Raw genomic sequence first — 19509 nt, forward strand, 5'->3', positions numbered from 1 at the left:
CTAAGCTGTATCCAACTGATTTCTCAGAAACAACATATTGTTTGCCTACTTCTTCTTTCCTCTTAGAATTTCTTTCTTCAGGGAAATAAAATGCATCTGCTTGCATATGCACAGCCATAGATAAGAGGTCACTGCCAACCTCATATCAAAGTCATAAATGTGGATCAAGTAGGCAGGACTTCAAGGTTGGGAGGAATTACAAATTACAGCCTGGATACAATGCTGAATTAGCTTCTCTTCATGATACACTTTACCTTTACATTAAAAATGACAGTATCTTTTGCATGTGTAGAAAAGATACCCTAACAAGGAGTCCCTTGAAGCCATGTTGCCATCTTATCAGCAAGCCGAGCAACAGAAAGTATACTTCACTAGTCTGATGTCAGACAACTGACCGAAGATTTGCATAGTCACGCTGGTTGGCTGCTGAAGATCGGTTTGTATAATCCCATCAATACCAGAGGCTGAGAATCAGCAGGAAGCACGGAAAGATCTGCCTGGCAACAAGGCTAAAAATAGAATCAGACCAAGCACTGGAACGGGTGTGAACACAGGCGAAGAGTATGAATCAAGTCTTCCTGCCTCTATATGCAAAGTTATACAAATAAAGAAGCACGCTCTTCACCAAAGATTAATACCATAATGCTCTCTGAGTGGCACATACAAATCAGCAGATATCCTGCATGGACAACAATTCTTAGCATACAATCTTCAAATAATGTACCCAACACAAATGTTAAATGGCATACTTTCTCATGTTATTTCCTTGTTAACATTGTTTTTAGGGTAGGAGATACAGCTCAGTTTCAGGAATATAGTTATTAAATTCAACTATTCTATCATTTTACAAGTTATGACAATTCCATTACGTTTTCATTTGTCATGATCCAGTATCAGATATGAACAGTATTACAGTCATTTATAATTTTTATATCTCATGTTTGTATTACACCTTTCCTTCAAGGAGTTCAAAGTGGCTCACGAAAGGCCCGATCCAGTACACTCCAGGTGCAGGACCCACCACCAGAGATCCCCACGGGGCATAACAGGTCCAGCAACCCACACACATAGCCTGCACAGATATTTACTGCACCAGGTCATTATGGGTCAGGCATACAGGCCTTCCATTCCTCATAATAACCTGATATGCTAAGTGCCCTTCACTGGGTATGTGTGTGTTTGTGCATATGCAAGCCAAATAGAGCAGGAGGGTGAGAAATGCCCTCTACTTGTGGTGGACTGGATGAAGCCCATGCAATTTCCCCCTTCACACAGTGAAGTAGGTTTCCTGAGAGATCGTGACTGGTCTGAAGTTACCCAGTGATTTTCCTGGCCATGGGCAAACGTAACTTTGAACCCAGGCCTTCCTCCTACATTTAATGGATCATGGTATTTAAAAATAGAAATGTTATCCCTGGCTTTTTGTCATTCTCCTAAATGCACAGCTAATGATCGCAAATGAAGACCAGATGTGTAGGAGTACCAGAATAAAGGGATGTTTAATAATTTGTTACAGACACTTACTGCTCAATTAAGCAGCGTGCAAGCTTTAGAATTCTACAGGTATCAGGCAGAATCTAAATAGCATTTTATTTTTTCTAAAAAGCTGGTGCAATAAGTGATATCCACAGAAAGAGCAAGCGGCAAGTATGATTGTCAAAACCTACCCTACTTTTTTGTTCCCTCAAACCAAACAAGCTCCACGACACAGATCAAATGCCTCCTATAGCACATCCAACCCCATACAGCCTATTGCCCCCCTCCTCGCTACCCCAAAATGGCATCAGAAGGGGAAGGAGCAATATGCTTCCTGCCCCCATGACCTCCTGTTAGCAGAGGAAAGACCATCCACCACCAGGGATGCTGGGCAGTTTTGTTTCCATCCCGCCTTTGTCATTACATGCAGCCCTTTACTTTCTCCTATAGAAATAAATAGTAATAATGGACCTAGAAGGGAGACAATAAAAGGATGCAGACAAGGATGGCAGTAAGTCAGTTCCTTACTCCTGGTGTTCCTAGCCAACAACAATCAAGCATGCTTCCATTTGCAAAGCCCAGTTCTGGAGTCTGTTCTTGGTTACTTTATAGATGGCAATAAGAGGACCTAGATAGATAGATAGATGGATGGACGGACGGACGGACGGACGGACAACATACATGGTCCTCAATTACAGAAATCAACATTAATTTGAATCCTAACTAGGCATCTGTGAACAGTAGGAGCCCTTCTGTTTACAGACAGGACCAAGTTGCAGCAGAGGATCCTTGCTGGCAGAAGGAAGGAAGTCAATTTCCACAGATACCCCCTCCCCTTGCAACTTCCCTCCCACTATTACAGAGATTCCTCCCAAACCCTCAGAGCAATGGGGGGGGGGGAGTGAAGCACAAGAGGCTGAAGGGGGAAATTGTGAAAATTGACAGGATTGTTCTTGAATTACTGCGGGAGACTAGTATTGAGCACAACGGGACACTTCGGACAAAATGTTTTTAAGATACAAAGTTTGCTTGCGTGAATCATACCGCTGTCCAAGAATGAAAGATGGCCAGCCATTGCAGATTTCCTTCTCCTGAGCCAATCCCACCTATCACCCACTGCACTTAATCACAGTTCAATGAAGTTGATCCCAGTGTCACACTGGTTTCAAATCCTGACTAGGAGTGAACTCCTATGCTTAATCACGGTTAAGTCCAGCATTTAAGAGATTTCCACCATTACATGTGACAAGCCCCGTGAAGATGTAATGTGCACAAGAGAGACAAACAGAAATCCATATTTTAAAGAGAAATACAATGTATGTTGGTTGTATGTACATGAACTTCTAGTTAGTATTCTAGCACAGCTAGATGTAACTGAGCAAGTAAGTCATGAAATAAGCAATTTTCTCAAATAGTTCAAATATTTTTCTTATCTGGGAAATATATACTTCAAATGCACCCTCGTATTAAGCATAAAGGCTCTAAATATAACCACTAAAAGTTGAATGGTAAAAAAAAATAGGTTTACAGAGATATACTGTCACATGTAGATCCACCAAAGTCTCAGATGTCCTTCTGAAATGTGCTGTTATAATACAATTTTCAGGAAGACCCTAGTTCCATAAATATTATGTTATACATGTATCACATCGCACATGATATCAGTTCTAACTCAAGAACCACACAATTCTCATTCGTGCTCAAGTTTATTACTTATTATGTTTGAAAATACAATAAAAATAAATTTGCTACAAAAATCCTTGCTGATTTGCATAAAGGAAGCAACTAGTATGTACTTTTATTTAGTAAATATCAAAACAACAAATGGAAAGCTTGATAAAAGTTGGCCTCTTCTGTTGGTGACAGGGTGGATGAAAACAGATTATTAAAAAACAATTTAAGAAATTAAAATCAGTTTTTTAAAGTTATATTTCCCTTTTAAGACCATTCATTCATTCATTCATTCATTCCTTTTCTATACTGCCTATTAGCTGAAGCTCTCTGGGTGGTTCACAAGAATTAAAATGATAAAATACAACATAAGATACAATATAAAAATTGGTAAGTTTGAAACTTCATATTAAAAAAACCTAAAAACCAAAATAAAACCTGTCAGCAATGCAAAGATTTAAAATAGAGTAACAGTTTTAAAACAGAAACTGCAAGATTAAGATGCCGGAGAAAATAAAAAGGTCTTCACCTGACTCCAGAAGGAACACAATATGGGTGCCAGGTGAGCCTCTCTGGGAAGCTCATTCAACAACCGGGGCGTCACAGCAGAAAAGGCTCTCTTCTTAATAGCCACCCACCTCACTTCCTTTGGCAGGGGCTTCCAGAGAAGGACCGCTGAGGACCATCTTAGGGTCCAGGCAGATATATATGGGAAGATACAATCTTTCAGGTAATGTGGCCCCAAACCATTTAGAGTTCTGAATGTTAATACCAGCACTTTGAATTGGGCTCGGCCATGGACTGGCAGCCAGTGGAGATGAAAAAGTACTGGCATAATATGATCTCACTGGCCAGTCCCCATTAAGAATCTCACTGTCCTATTTTGGACCAGCTGAAGTGACAAAGCTGGATCCAAGAGCACTCTCAAACCTGATCCTTTACAGGGAGTGCAACTGCTTCAAGAAAAGGCTGAACGTCACTTAGCCAGTAAGACAAACCATGCACTAACAGTACCTCTGTCTTGTCTAGATTGAGTCTCAGTTTATTTACCCTCATACAGTCCATTACTGTGCCCAGGCACTGGTTCAGAACAGCCACTGCCTCACCTGGATTTGATGAAAAGGAGAAATAGAGCTGGGTGTCGCCCTCATATTGATGACACCTCAGCCCACACCTCAGGGTAACCTCTCCCAGTGGTTTCATGTAGATGTGAAACGCATGGGGGATAAAATAGAACCCTGTGGAACCCCACAGCTTAACTGACAAGGCACAGAGCAATAATCCCTCAGCACCACCTTCTAGAACTGGCATTCCAAGTAGGATTTGAAACACTACAGCACAGTGCCTCCAATTCCCAATATCCTGGTTTAAAAAGAAATCTTAGTTTAATAACGAACAAGTCTACATCCGTAACTTCTTAAACTGAATTCATGAGCCTCCAATTTGAGACCAGCCGTTATAAATATCACAACAGCCATTATTATGGCAAATTATGAATATTTACAAAAGTACAAGCTCACCAGCATGAAAGCTTACTTTCCATCTCATGGGAAAACAGTTATGCCAAGTCTACATGCCCCACCCTGACTTCTGGAAGGCTCTGGGCTGGGATCCCAAAGAGATGGTTTAGTTCACACAAGGGGCATACACTGGTCAGTGGAATTTACTTTTAGCACCTGACCCCATCCACACCAAGTACATGTAAGAAACTGGTTTTAGAAATGGGGGTTCAAAAGTAATTTGCCATATAGCATGGGGGGGCAGTGATGTTTGCAAAAGAATACCCCCAAACCAAAGTCTAAAGGCCCCTTCAGTTTGTGGAAAAAGCATTATGATTCTTTGGATTCTGTCTTAAGTCCTCTAACAAGTGTTTTACTTCATGTCTTTGTATGTGTATAGAGAGAGCCAAACTGAGGTCTATCGTTTTATAGTTGTCCCCTTGTCTCTAAGTAGACAGAATCCTGTAATGCAAAAGGCCTGTGGGTTGCATGACCAATGGTTCTGAAGTATACTAGGTAGTATTTAAAAGGCTCCATTCAGTTTAAAACCAGTATGTTTTAATTATTCTAGCAATCAGTTACTAAGCATGCATTACAAAGTGGATCATTTGATTTACATCAATCTTTTCTTGACTGTTCAAATCACCTCGATTTAGATAGCAATCTACCCGTGATGCTTTAAACCACCTTGATTAGAGATGAACAGGGTAACACTCCCCCTAAAATAATAACATACAGTCTTGGCGTACTCCCTCCTGGACCAAGCTCTGTTACTAAAAAAACAAGAAGTGACAGCGAGTGGCTTATTAACATTACACCAAATTTGCGAGCCTCATCCTACAAAACAAAGCCTCAACTACTGTCATTCATACTTCGGTAATCTCAAGGATGGCTCTAGACCAGCGGTCCCCAACCTTTTTGGCACCAGGGACCGGTCTCGTGGAAGACAATTTTTCCACGGACTGGGGGGTGTGGTGTGGTTTCGCTGGTGGACTCCCGGCCACTGGGATGCAAATGGCATCCGCATAGCAGACGCCATTTGCGTCCCTATTCTTTGCAGTAATCAGCTACGTGAAGATTTATGTAGCCTATTACTTGAAGAACAGGGACGCAAAAGGACTATGCTGCAAGTCTCTTGGGCTGCAATCCCATACCCACTTACCTGGGAGGAAACCCTACTGAAAGCAGTGCAACTTACTTCTGGGTAGATATGTACAGGATTGCATCACTAAGCTGCAGCAGTTCTAACACCAGAAATAAAAGTCTAACATCCACAACAACTACTGGCCATGCCCCAGAACCTGCTTGATTAAATAATTATGAATCAGCATTATAAAAGCTTTTCAGGGCTGACCTTTGACATTAATATAAAATAATTGACATTAATAACATAAAGTTATTATTATTGCCCACAAATACGTCCCACTGTGATCAATGTGGCTTAACTCCCCAGCATGTTTAGGATTGCATATGACTATTATGGAATTACTTTAACTTTCGTCATCAATAACGCCAAAGGTAATCTCTGCTACGTTTTTATGATCCTGGTTTGTTATTTCTTTAAATGAGGAGGCTCCAGGCGCAGCCGTAGCACAAATGGAGAAGCCCAGCAGCGGCGGTGGCTTTCCCAGGCTGGCTGCTTGCTGCCCCATGAACAGCCTCCTTAGGAAGAGGCACGCCGCTCTGTCCCTTTAATTCATAATCGCATTCACACGTGCGCAGGGGCCGCCTTTGGTGGGAAGGCTTTTCAGCCCTGCTTCTCACCAGCCCAGCCTGGCCCCGGAGGAGTCACTGAAGTAAAGCCTGTAGTCCAGGCTGTTGGGGCAGCTGCGCTCCTCCATGCTGTAGTTGGCCACAGTGCTCACTCCAACCCGGCTCTGTGAAAGTGTGGGGTCGCGAGAGCAGAGAGAGAAGGAGACGCGCCCTGGGAAGCGCCACCCCACGCCAGCCACTTATTAGCCAGGGCCACACCCTCCTCTCCATCCATCGCTGCACTGCGCAGGCGCACAGTATTCTCACGCTTCGTTTCATCAGCCACACGCCACGCTGGGTACAGCACTGCGCAGACTCAGAAATCCTAATCCGTTTCGAACACCCCTACTGCGGCCCGGTTGCTAACAGGCGACGGACCGGTACCGGTCCGCAGCCCGGCGGTTGGGGACCCCTGCTCTAGACCATATTGAAGCAGCAGTAGCTAGTATACAATGTTGCAGCCTGTCTATTGGTGATAGATCATTAAGAACATCAAAGTTTTCATTGGCTGTATCCCTACAATTCACAGTAGTGATTATCTATAATAATATATAGCTTGGCCACAGCATGCCTGAGAGTTTGCCTCCCCGCCCCCAAATGAGTATGCTTGCTCATAATAGTCTATAGAAGACAGGCCCTATTCCAGGTAACTTCTATCCATGAAACAAACTGTTATAGGACACAGATTTTTTTTTATTTGTGGTATTCTAAGTGTGAACATTCCTTCTTAATTAGGTGCACCAAAGCCCAACCCTATATTCTTTATGAAGTGGGGAAAAATTAAGCACCTTTTTTCACCCACTCCAGCTACTCAAGACACACTCAGACAATGCTGCCCTCCTGTGGCAGGGCTGAGCCTTCTCAGTCGCAGATTCTGGGTTGTGGAACTTTCTCCAGTGAGAAACACAGCTCCTTCTCTTGAGGCTTTCAGGCAAATACCAAGTGTTCTATTACTTTATGATTTTCTGCTGCTGGCAATTTTATAATAAATAAATAAATAAATAAATAAATAAATAAATAAATAAATGGTAATTGCAATATTGCTATTCACACACAACGTAACAAAGAATTACAAACATATACAAACTGGCTAAAAAGTTCTATTAAAATTTAAATGGGAGAGAAATTAAGCATTTGCATAACCCTCATATGGAGGTCAGTGAGACATAAACAAACTTAACTTTGGTTGGATTGTGTTCCTATGGTTTCTATGTGGAAATAACTGTTTCAAGATTTCATGGCTGTCTTCAAATGATGAGGCATAAGAAAGGCTGAATCCTAAGCAATGGAATCATTCTTGTATTTCAGAATTTAGTGGAACTGAGGAATTTGTGCCAATGCTTCTTCTGCTAATAAGAGATAATGGTTTGAATCCTAACTTCCATGAGCTGAATTTCAGCCAGGGAATGGAGCTTCCCTGCCTCCCCCTTCCTGTTACAGTTCAATGTTCCCATCCTTAGGATTAGGGAACCCTCTGAAACAACATGGGATGTGTCATGGGGGTGGGGGGAAATTGCAGGAAGACTAAAGAATAAAAAATCAGGGACCTATCTGATCACACAACACCATATTTCAATCCAAGCCATAGTTAAAATAGGTTTAGTGCACATTTTGAGCAGTATACCCTTAGGGTCCTTATGTTTGCACAATGATATCATTAAGATTTTACGTTCCCTTCAGTGATTGTTCAGATCCTGATAAAAACACTGCATACTATTTTTAGAGTGTTGGTACCTAAGGCCCATTACAAATAGAAGAACTAAAGAAGCTGGGACAGGGGCCACAGCTCAGTGGTAGAACACATGCTTCCCATAAAGACGGTCCTATATTCAATCCTTGTCATATGCAGCTGAAGGATCTCCGGTAGCAGGACTGGCAATGACATCTCTGTGCTCTAGACCCCAAAGTTTTACTGACTGTCAGAGTAGACAGTACTGGAATAAATGGGCCAAAAGTCTGACTTAGTATAGACGTTTCATATAAGCATCTTGATGATGCCCACTGTTCCAATACTACTGATAATTATTATTTATTCAATTTATAACCCAACTATATTCAAATACTCTAGGTGGTGTACAAAGTTAAAAACAATTTAACAAAAACCTCAACAATATAAACAATACAGCAAAAAATCAGTATATAACCATCAACGAAGAGGAATGAGATATCTAAACAGGGAAGGCCTGCCGGAATAATAGTCTTTAATTCCTGCTTAAAAACTTTCAAAGAGGTCGGCAGGCGCATTTCAACCAGCAGGTAATAAGTACTAGAACCTCTATTTTTAACCTGATTTGGCCACACTGGAACAAGGATTCCCCCCAGTCCATTATTTCATATATTATTGCTCATATGCTTTAATTCACCAGTCCTCTTGATTTATTCATGCTTGTATATTTAGAGCCAACCTTTTCCTCCTTCCTTAACAATGATCAATCATCAAATAAAAGAAAGGTTTAACTTGACAATAATTTGCCTTTAAGATGAATGATTCAAATGAAGACATTTTGACATATGCATGCACAGAGAAAGGGAGAAAATATACTGAAATCCATATACTGGGCTATGCACAGCAGGAACACATTGGCCCAGTTTGCATATCACAATAACTCAGAATTTAAAAAGTTCTGCATTACAGGGAATGAGTGAGGATGCTGGTGTACACTGCCTGATCACTCCCACTGCAAGGTGGAGTGGCTAAACAACTCAGGGAAGCTCTGTTCCTGGGCTGTTTATCTTGTCTCATGACCCCAGGAACTCTGGCTTGTCTCTCCCCCAACAAACCTGGGTTGTCGTTATGTGTGAACTAGGCCAATATGATGGAAAGAGAACAACTAGTACTAAACGCCACCCTCATAATCCCTTTGCCCCAATTGACTCAGGTTGTACAGAGCATCTTTATTTGCCCTTAGAGATGGAAGGATTCACACATTTGTAGAAACAAGCAACATTCTGAGTAAGATCAAGCTATTTCAAAATACAATTTTAAGAGTGGATATTGTTTATCCACCTTTTGTTAGTGCAAGCCTTTAGTTTGTACTCCCAGGTAGAATAATAACAAGGAATTCTGCCCACAATCAACACCATAATCAGGGATTAAAATGCACACTGCTAAGATGGGGCCAACAGAATTCATCAATTTGGTTCTGACTATGTGTAGAGCTTGCAAAAGTTTGTTATTCTTAACTTCACCTTCTTAATGCTACCATAACACCTGTTTCTTGATGATCCAACAGCTATAGTACAAGAAAGCGTCATATTATAGTACCCACACATGTATCAATGGTGGAGAGTAAAATGAAAATTCTAGAAATAAAATTATTTGCTTTAAGTAATCAACCTGGAGCCCAGCCCATAAAGAAAGTATTGATGCAGCAATTAGGGCAAGCAATTTGTACAGCATGTAGGTGTGTTGCTGTAAGCGCTCAACATTTACACTTAGTAGTCTATGAGCTATAATTTGGTGGACTTATACTACTAGGAGGTGGTAGACAATTGTTACCTTCAAGTGTGAGAAGGTAACTCAACCCTCGAACATCCTTGATAGGAATTGCAATAATTAACCTGGGTTTCTTCACTTGTTTTCTGATTGTGATGGCAAAATGCTAAAATACTTTCAAAATTTATCCATGCAATCTTGAGGACTAGAAACTTCAGTATAATCTCTGGATCTCATAATTGTCCTCAATATCTAGATACTGAACAAATGCTTTCTTGGGGGTGGGGACAGGTCAAAGGTGGTTCATATATTACCAATCATGTCTGCATGTCAACTCAGATTCCATACCATTACCGTACCTTTTATCACATTTATAAAAACATAAAGAAGTAGATAGAAAAAATCCCCCAGTATTTACTGCTACTTATTTTGAGGGACACTGCAGATTTTCCCCGAATCAATTTACAGTGATAACAATAAGGATTAAAATTAAAGCAAAACCCCATTTATTACAGGACCGCTAAACTTCCTCAGACATCCCATTTCAGAAACATCATTGTGAACTGCTCTAATTAAAGAAATAATTTGTGGTTTCCCCCAACAACTCCAAGAGCCCAGAAATATATCCTCTTACAAAATAGCTAAAGCACAAACCTTTTAAAACTCATGAAAATACTGTATTTAAACTATCTTTACAGTAAGATCTTGGCAGGGCCTGTGAAAATTTTATGAAGGAACTGGTTTTCTTACCTGGAGACAGCTTGACACGCATCAAGTGAACTTCCTCCTCAGCTCAGCTGCTTACATATAAGAACAGTATAACACCACTTCTAGGTCGGCCATCTTGAGAACAAACCTTATTTGTCTTCACACAAGCAAAATATACTGCATTTAAACTAAAACCTGACTACTGCATGACCTTTAATTTAGTCACCCACATCTGTGGAATAGTACGTGCTGAGATTTTTATTCAGACAACAAATGCTCCTAGAAGAATCACATTAGCTCTTAGTCTGCAAATGCCAGCTGCAATGGAAAGTCTTTAGAATGAGACTATTCGTACTGCTTGCTGCAGTGCTAGCAGTTGTCTGCACAGACGTGTGTGCAGTGCGATACCTCCCTTATGCCATGCAGTAGCAGAAAAATGCATATAAGAGCACAACAGAAAGAAGCACATGCAACCAGATAGCAGTTAGTAATTTAGTGTTTGCATACAAGTCTAACATCTGGATACTCTTTGTACTCCTTTTAATAAGGTATTGTTTTAACAAGATATTCACTTTAATAGTTACAATACTTTTTCTTCAGCACAGAAAACAAGTACTTGGTCATTCCAGACAAGGTGGTCTATGACATAAGCCAAACCCAAGCCAGAATAAAGTAACAGCTAGCTGGTGCCAGTAGAAATATACATAAAGAGGCCTTCATTTCATAAAATAACTGCTGCAGGATATTGCTGAGCAAAACTTTCTCTATCTTCCATGTCCTAGAATGACTGGTTCTGAATATATAATTCAACCGTTCATTGATCAATAGCCCAATCAAGAATGAGTTACTCAGTATTTTCACATGGCTGTGACAATGAAGGACTAAACAAATAAGGTATTTAACATGCCTTTTGTAAAAGAGTATTTTCCCAACTTATTTCTTTAATTCCTAAATCCCTGCATAAATTTCTGTAATAAAGTATTATTTGTCAGTAGATTCACAGTGATCCCAAACCTATTCCATTAAAAAGCTAGTTTGAACGTAGATATTCTTGGTAAAAAATACAATTCAGCTTCCTAGAATGTACCTGTCCTCATTTTTCCATCTCTCTATTCTGCTATACTCCATATGGTTGATGGAAGTACTGTTTTTCTTTTCTAGCTATAACTTCAAATTGCATACTATTTGAACTATATATCCCTCTGGAACGTTCTTATAGTGCAACGTTATCAAGCTTATGCTTATTTCAGTTAGTGGGTACCTTTTTAAAACCATGACAATTCCCCTCTTCACAACTCTATGAAATGAATTCTCACTAAAACACCATTGTAATTTGTAAAAAACAAACAAACAGCCAAATTCCTTCAACTGATTTTAAACATTTATACATTTTCTGGCCAGTGCGTTACAGTTTAGCCACTGAACACTTCCTGCAATTTGTTAGGGCGTCTCTGTGACATCTCAATGAGGTAGTGGGTGGCTAGGGGAGTTGCCAGCTGAGCCTGGGATCCTTCTATCCCTGTTTTACATTAAGTTTTACTTTATAGAACAGTTATGTGAAAAACTATCACTACTACTGCTAGTAAGCTACTATTACCACTATCACCACCAGACAGTGTTCCAACTTTCAGAATTTTGGAGGTTTAAATCTCTACTGAGCCAGATTACAGCAAATCATTATATTTGTACCTCATTTATGGAAAAATAACACCCAACCTCTAAGAGGATTTGTTATGAGACTCAAAACTGAAAGAGCATGATTCTTTAAAAACATCCTTTAAATAATTATTGAACTATTAATAAATAGCTCAGATACATTGTATAGGGAGCAGAGAAACTTCATATAGAGGGACATCAAACATGACACTGGTGGAAGAGAGTTCACAGAAGCTGACTAACCTGCCCCCTCCTTCCCATAGCAGCCTCAGAGCCCCTCCCTATAAAAATTCTAGAGTTGGGGAACTCTCCTGGATGTAATGGGTTGTGGCACATGAGGCTGAGGGGAACCCGCAAAATAAAGCAGAGGCACCTACCATGGGCCACAGCCCTCCCAATTCAGGAGGGTCCCCCAACCCTCAGGGAGCTCTGGAGGAAGGAGGGGTTGGGAAAGTCACCTTCCACAAACTCCTTTCTACCAGTGCAATGTTGGATATCATCAATATTGTTTTCTAGCTCTTATGCATTGACTCTCAGTAGAACTTCTCTAATGGACAGAGCAGATATTGTAGGTTGTAGAAACGTAAAATTTCCTGAAATTTTGAGGCCATGGGAAAAAACTCCCCCCCCCCCGTTTCTTTGGGGGAAAAGAAGAAATTTGGGGAGAAATGGAAAAATAAGCTATGCTTAATTTTTTAGCATTCTTTACAGATTTAAAATCATTGTGTTGCTTTCGGATAGCATTCCCCAACCTGGTGCTCTCCAGATATTTTTGACTTCAGCTCCTGTCAGCCTCAGGCAGGATGGCCACTGGTCAGGAATGCTGGGCATTGTAGTCTAAAACATCTGTAGGGTACCAGGTTGAGGAAGGGTGCTTTAGAAACACAAAGCAGCCTTTATGTTCCTAAGGGCACAACCCTATGTAGATATGTGGCCGCCTCCAAACTTGGAGGTGACTGACTATCCAAAGCAAGGCAGGAGAAGCACAGAGGAATCGTTCCCTCCACGCTCCTCCTGCTCTGCTTTTTCTGCTAGACAGCCAATTGCAGTTGTCTAGCCACAGGAGCATGGAGTGGGGAAGGAGGCTGCTGTATGACACATAGGATGTATCGTACAGGTAGCTACTGTCTCCCTGCCCTGGAATGCCCCCAGCCATGCCCCTTTCCAGCCGCTCCGCGCTCCTCTTGTGAGCGTGGAGGATGGGGCTGTTCCGCACTGCCTCCAAGGCAGTGCAGAAGTGGCAGGAGGTCAGTTCTCCAGGAACTGACCTTGAAGCGTGGGCCCCAAGGTTGGTTCCCGGATAACAGCATATCCTATGACCATCTAATTGCTGTCGAGCGGCCATAGGATTGCTCCCTAAAGTAATATTATGTATAACTTGGTTTGGTCATAAAATTATCGTTATATTTGAGAACTAGCAGGAAGAACTGGAGGCAGAGGAGGAAAAGTCCAGAAATACAGGACTTTTGTTGAACAAAACCCAAACTATCAAGAATGTACGTTTTCTTCCCTATGATCATATGGTGACTGTATTCACATGTTGGGAAGCTGAGCATGACTTGGAGCTCAGTATGTTTATCAGTAAAAGATACTTTGGATCAATAATTTTAATAAGAAATGGAAGAAATAACTATGGTGAGAAACTTACAGAGAGGATTAAAAAACATTTTCCCCCATGGCTTCATTATTTCCAGACATTTTACATCTCTAGTCTTTCTATAAAAGTCTTCTTACGTAGTATTAGAAATCGGGGGGGGGGGGAGAGTAAAAGCTTAGTAACAATATCTAAACACCTTGTCTTAAATTCTAAAAGAAAATATTTTATAATCCAAAGCTGTCCAACTTTTCCATTTTTTCGGAAAAAAGCAAAAACGTCCTTGGGGGGGAAAAAAACCCTTTCCCTGAATTTTTCCATTTTTTCCCCTAGGCCTTCACATCTCTAGTAGGTTGCCCAAATGATAATATACATGCACGCACACACCCTTCCCCACTTCCAAACTTTCAAACTGCTCACAAAATGTCCTTAATTTGCTATTTTCAACTGTTTGTGATAAGCACTTAGCTAGCTATAAACATGTTTTCTACTAAAAACTGTGAGCAAAGAGTGCAGAAACAGCTGTTTCCCCCTGCCCCAAAAGGTCACATACTTTTCCCACCCAAAAAAGGCCTTGTTTCTAATAGAAACATAAAAAGTAGATTTAATAGCTGAAAGGATTATTTTGCCAGGATATTGAAGAGGTTGATGGCGGTGTTAGTCCAATTATTTTGGACACGAGAGAAAAGACAGCGATATATACAGAGTTCGTCATATTTTCCTTTAGCTGGACCTTATAGTTGTCTGAACAGTAAAGGCAACAAATGCAAACCATGGAAGCTGATTTGAGTATTTCCTCTCCTTAAACATGAACTGTTGTCATACTGCCTTATAGAAACACACAAGGTATTTATATGAAGTACCTTTTTTAAAAAGCAGCATTTTTTTTCCATTTGCAATCCATTCCCCATCTATGAAAAGGCAGTAATGTTGCATACAGAATTTAACATGTACACTCACATTTACACATGTATCATGGTAAACTAAACTCAGCAAGAACCATCATGTGCTTTCATCTAATTTAGGCTGCAATACCATACCCACTTCCCTGGAAAAAAGGCCGCTGAAATCAATGTGAGTAGACACACACAGGATTGCACTGTCATTTATTTAAAATATTTACACACTACTTTTCTGAAATAGCTCCAAGCAGTTTGAAGAAAGACAATACGACCATAAACAAAACAAAAATAAAAGCCAACCCCACCCCCACCAATCTATGTCACAGAATAACCACAAGGTGGCCCAATTCAGCCAAATGCCAACTGAGAAAAGGGGGGTTGGAAAGGCTTTTGAGACTAACAAGGAAGTAGCTTTCCTAATTTCTTCAGGAAAGAGTTTTGAGGGCACAATGGCAAAAGTCTGGCTTCTAGCTGTAACCATCCTGACTTGATATAAAGGAATGGCCTCAACTGGCTGATGGGCTAATAAAGGGGGAGTGCTAGTCCCTAAGTTTCAGGCTGTGAAGGGCTTTGAACACTAAAATTTGCACCTTCAATTGGGAATGGAAATAAACCAGTAACCAGTGTAACTCGCACAGAATAGGCTCAATAAATGCATGCTTCCAAACACCTCTTGGTAATCTTCAAGGACAGTGCTAATCAAGCCTGGAAGTTACAAAAGCATGGCTCCGCATAGAAAGGTCTGCCTTATTCAGGAAGATACAGTAGAGAAAGGCACCCCAAGGCACAATTCCAATCTGTTTCCCAAAAAGCAGGCTTGGGTCCAGGAAACGTCTAGGTTTTTCAGCTGTATTACAGCCAGACATATCCCCTCTGGACCAAAATCATTCCCTATCCATGACCCAATTTCATCCTGCTTCGCACCATATACTTGTAAATGTTGATATTAAATCATACAGGCTGTGAAATGTGCCGTAATGCTGTTTTTCGATCTTTTCTAGTCTTGTTGTAGAGGCAGATAGTTATGCGCACCACTGTAGCAAAATTTACATCAAATCTCTGGGAAGCGGAGTCAATTGGCCACTTCTGCTGTTTTCCAGGGCAACACTAAGCCACAGTAAGGAGGGTGCAGTTTCCTTTTCTTATAGTAGTGCTCTATGCCTTCTTGTTCCTGCCAATACCACACAAGTGACCCTGCACAGAACAATACGACCACAACAAGGACAAAGATCAAGCACCAACCAATCAACAGCAATGGTGGAGTTAAGACCAGATGTAATTATAAACGCATCAGTTGTTCCTTGTTCTGATGTAGAGACATTAAATCCAATCCTAGATTAAGTGTTGCACCAGCACAATGGTGTATTTACATAAAATATTTATGACTATCCTTTCCGCCTGGCAGGAGACAGCTGACTATATGTGAAAATTAATACTTAAACATATGATTATTTCTTAAATACAGTGGTGACTTATGATGACTCTGAGAGAATGGTGATGAAGAATGTCAACTCCCAAGGCTTTAGATGTTGCTGCTGCTGAGGCTGTTCCAACAATGGTTCAGAGGACTGGGTCATAAGGCCCTGAACAAGAATAACCTGCTTGTGCTACGGTCTTCAACATGGTGCCTGTGGACATTTCCCTGCCCCTCCTAATTTTTATTTCCTTAAGATTTTTAAAAATTATATTATTTTAATGAAAGGCTGGTATGCTGGAAAGTGAAGTACTGCCCTCCAGTGCAGTCTCCATTTAGGCTCAAAAGATGTGTTTTGGAGCACAGACCCCACCTCTGCCTTCTACTTAGGTTCTTTGGCAACTTAGTTATTTTAGTCTCACCAGTTTGCATTCTGGAAAATGAATATTTTATGACCAGCCATGCCCACGACGGCAGCCATTTTATGAATCGGCAAGTGCCCCATGGCAGCCATTTTGTGAGAACATCCACAACTCTCTCTCAAAGTTCCGAGTGTGCCCAATGTGCTTGGGGATCCCTGTATGTTTTATTGTAGTACAATGATTAAATATTTTGATAAAAACACTGTTAAAACGGAATGTAATTGTTCCACTAATATATGTTACTAATAAAACCTGATTTGTTATTTGAAGAACTGGTTTAATTCTTATTCTGTTTATTAAGAGGATTTACATCCCACCTTTCTATTGCCATAACAATGTCAAAGTGGCTTACAGAAATTTTAAAAGTCAATCAAAAGTGATTACCAGAAGGCCATTTGCAGAAGGTAAACAACTTTTAAATCAAGGGATCAAATAATTAAAACCACTCAGCAGGTTAAACACTGCCCAAATAAGGAAGTATTTGCAGAACAACAAGAAGCCAAGGGAGAGGAAATGAGTTCCATAATGTAGAAGCAGCCACAGAGAAGGCCCTCTCCTGTGTCCAAATGAACTGTGCCTCCATCCCTGTTGGAAATCACATACCAAGTAGTATGTGATTTATTGAGAGGGTTTTCTTAATCTCTTAACAACTAAAGTGATCAATTTTTCATTCTAAAAATGTTCTAGAAAGAAAAATTGTGTTTTGAGTATTTGTCAACATAGCTACAATGAATTTTGAAGTGTTTTAACACTTTCCACAAAGTCTGAAAAGCAGTTAATAATAGTGTGTATTTCTTAGCCCATATTTGCAAGTGTAAAATTTACCAGTAAATTATGGAATATGATCATTAGTCAACAGTGTGATTAAATCATACCCCATACAATTCTTCTTGCATTTAATAAAATTTTAGTTGTTTTATTATATATATAATCCCACGTGTTGGTTTGATTTATTAACGATACCAAATAGAAAAAGTCTATTTTCCTGTTACTACTCTTGCATTGGTTAAAGGAAACCAATTAAACCAATTGTGTCAAGGGACATCTATTGGATGTCCCTTGACACAAAATTAAAGGACTGAAACTTTGGGATTCAATGAGGAAGACAACTGACCGAAGCCAAGACAGATGTCCTGTTTTTTCCCCCAATTTCAACAGGTGGAAACTGGAGGGAAAATAACCCAGAGCAAGAATGTCACAGGCTCGCTTCTGCTCAGACCAATTCAGAGTTGTTCCGCTTCAACTTGGTACTGAATCTGAGCCAAGGCTCAGAAATCTGATGTTCCATGCTTCCCAATGACTATCATGAGAAATACAAAAAACAGCTATAACCTTTTCTCCCTTGGTCAGAACTGGACAATATTTGCATTCACAGTAGCCCCTTCAGGAGGGGATTACACCTGAATACAAAAAACAGCTATAACCTTTTCTCTCTTGGTCAGAACTGGACAATATTTGCATTCACAGTAGTCCCTTCAGGAGGGGATTACACCTGAATACAAAAAACAGCTATAACCTTTTCTCTCTTGGTCAGAACTGGACAATATTTGCATTCACAGTAGCCCATTCAGGAGGAGATTACACCTGACAACTCTCAAGAGAAATAAGTGCGCATGTATGCTATGCACCTCTCTTTCTCCCTCTATATATAAAAAGGGAACTACCAATAACTTTTTTTGTTTCTGGGCAGGACTGGATGAAAATTGCAGGGATCGCTGCTCCTTCTGAGGGGATCAAGTCAGAAGAAATTCTGCCAAATTTCAGAATAGTGCAGCTATTTTTATGCAGTAGCAGCCTTGACATTTTGAGGGAACATGCTTATCCTCCTATGTTCCTTGTGGACCATTGTTCTGAAAATGACAGACAGCCTAGAGGTGTCCCTGAGTAAGAAAATCACAAAGTGAAGGATAGGTGCAGAGATTCATGTGGAAGGGGAGCTTCCCCAATTTGGGGAGGGGTGGGGAGAGATCAATTTACCTTATCCCAGCTTTTTTTGAGCAATTATATAAAAATATTACACATCCTAAAGGTGTCCTCAGGAAAGAAACCTGCAACATTTCAGAAGCATAGATGCAGGGGCTAGTGAGTTATGACTGAAAACTAGTTTAAGCCTAATGGTGCTGAAAGAATGGCCATGTCATGATCCCATCCTTGCCTTCCCCCAAAACACAGTGATTAGAGCCCCTGGTAAAACATGTGCTACAATTCAAAGGTCGTCCTGTCAGTCACTCAACCGCACTCCCTTCCCCTGCTACATTTAGAGAACCAAAAGCGCAAGGCGCTATTTGTAGACAAAGTCTAGCACGTCTAATAAACACAAGATGCTGAAGTAGCTTCATTCCTGGGCAGCTTTGGTTCTGATGGTTTCAGAGGGAAGCCCACTTCACCTTGGGACCCAACAGAACCAGACCAAGGCTGCCTGCTTCTGCTCAGGCTTCAGACTTTGTCTAAATTGGATGCATATCCCTACTAGTTTCCATGGGACATTTTGGGCTTGCCAGAGTGTGCGTCTTTCCCTCTCTCTAAGGCCTGTATGAGGAACATGGCCTGGAACAATTTCAGACAAGCCAGGGGTAACCTACAATGGGATAACCTACAAGTCATGTGATCACTGGCTTTGTAAAATGCCCCGAACAAAGGACTTTTTAACAGCACAATCTTATGCCTGTTTGGAAAGAAAAAAGTCCTGCAACTCCCAGCATTCCCCAGCTAGCTATGGGAGTTGTAGGTCTTTTTTTTCTGTCTAAACATGCATAGGTTTGTGGGACTTTGTTTAGTAATTCAATTTTAGCAAAGCAGTAAAGAACAGCAACCACCCAAGTAATCATTTATCTGGCTACTTGTCCTGCTATCCTATCTTGTGGCACTTTAAAGACTAACAATTCTTTTTTATGACATAAGCTTTCATGGACTAGAGCCTGCTTCATCAGATACATCAGATTTTGTTTTAAGGAGAATTCTGTCTGGAGGGTATTAGTA

General features: G+C 40.6%; 1 protein-coding gene across 6 annotated transcripts in view; it reads right to left on the bottom strand.

The window, feature by feature from the left end:
• The window catches only part of ATF7IP (activating transcription factor 7 interacting protein), a 103218-nt gene that overhangs the window by 62273 nt on the left and 21436 nt on the right, over positions 1–19509 (bottom strand). The window contains exon 1 of one of the 6 annotated variants that reach the window (XM_084810057.1): positions 1–19509. This exon is cut by the window's right edge and continues 21436 nt beyond it. The exons of the other annotated variants lie outside the window; for them this stretch is intronic. The gene's annotated coding sequence lies outside the window, so the exon portion shown is untranslated. 6 annotated transcript variants of the gene reach the window in all.

Source organism: Heloderma suspectum, chromosome 7, assembly GCF_057233095.1.
Source record: "Heloderma suspectum isolate Gila_16-S chromosome 7, 16-S_ref, whole genome shotgun sequence".
Taxonomy (NCBI): Eukaryota; Metazoa; Chordata; class Lepidosauria; order Squamata; family Helodermatidae; genus Heloderma; species Heloderma suspectum.